We start from the raw sequence: 667 nt of genomic DNA, 5'->3' as shown, positions 1-667 counted from the left end.
AATTTCAATGGGCAGTGTCGGCACGAGAGATGTGCGGTAATTCCCCTAAACAGTTCTCAAAGCGAGTGCCTTACGCATGTATTATTAGCGGGAATCCCCGAAAAAAACGTTAATAACTAACGATGACGTAATCATCATCTAGACCCCCTACCCCCCATGTCATCCAAAATAAGCAAAACCAGAGACCCCCCCACCCCCCCCTTGGTGCTTACGTAATACTTGAACGGNAACTTCACTTGGTAAGTTCGTTTGATCATCTAAATATTTTCTTATTAAATGGAGTAAGCAACTAGCACTTATGCATAAAAATGGTGGAGCAAGACGCGCTTAAAGTAAATACTCTTGGTTCCTTTCGGAAATTAAGAATACAGTATAAACAGTCTTCTGAGTACCATGAAGTAGAGTCAAACAACAGCTTCAAAGATTATCATAAAAAAGTACCCTTTTTAGCAACTTTACCCAACTTAACAAACTCTTAAAAGGCATCTGAGGCTCCTGAGACATGTATAGGCTCCTTAAGAGCATTTGACGATTTGTAAGTACTAATTTAATTAGTCTATACAAATAAAGATAATTTTGATTTAGATTTTTTGATTTTGAGGGTTAGGTGTCTGGATTAAATCGTAGACGTTTAGAAGGGATTTTAAATGTATATTTTTTTACCCAG

The sequence above is a fragment of the Ostrinia furnacalis genome, unplaced genomic scaffold (assembly GCF_004193835.3).
Source record: "Ostrinia furnacalis isolate ACB-3 unplaced genomic scaffold, ASM419383v2 OfSCF1329, whole genome shotgun sequence".
Lineage (NCBI taxonomy): Eukaryota > Metazoa > Arthropoda > Insecta > Lepidoptera > Crambidae > Ostrinia > Ostrinia furnacalis.
The sequence above is the reverse complement of the archived record's forward strand: the minus strand, read 5'-3'. Positions refer to the sequence as shown.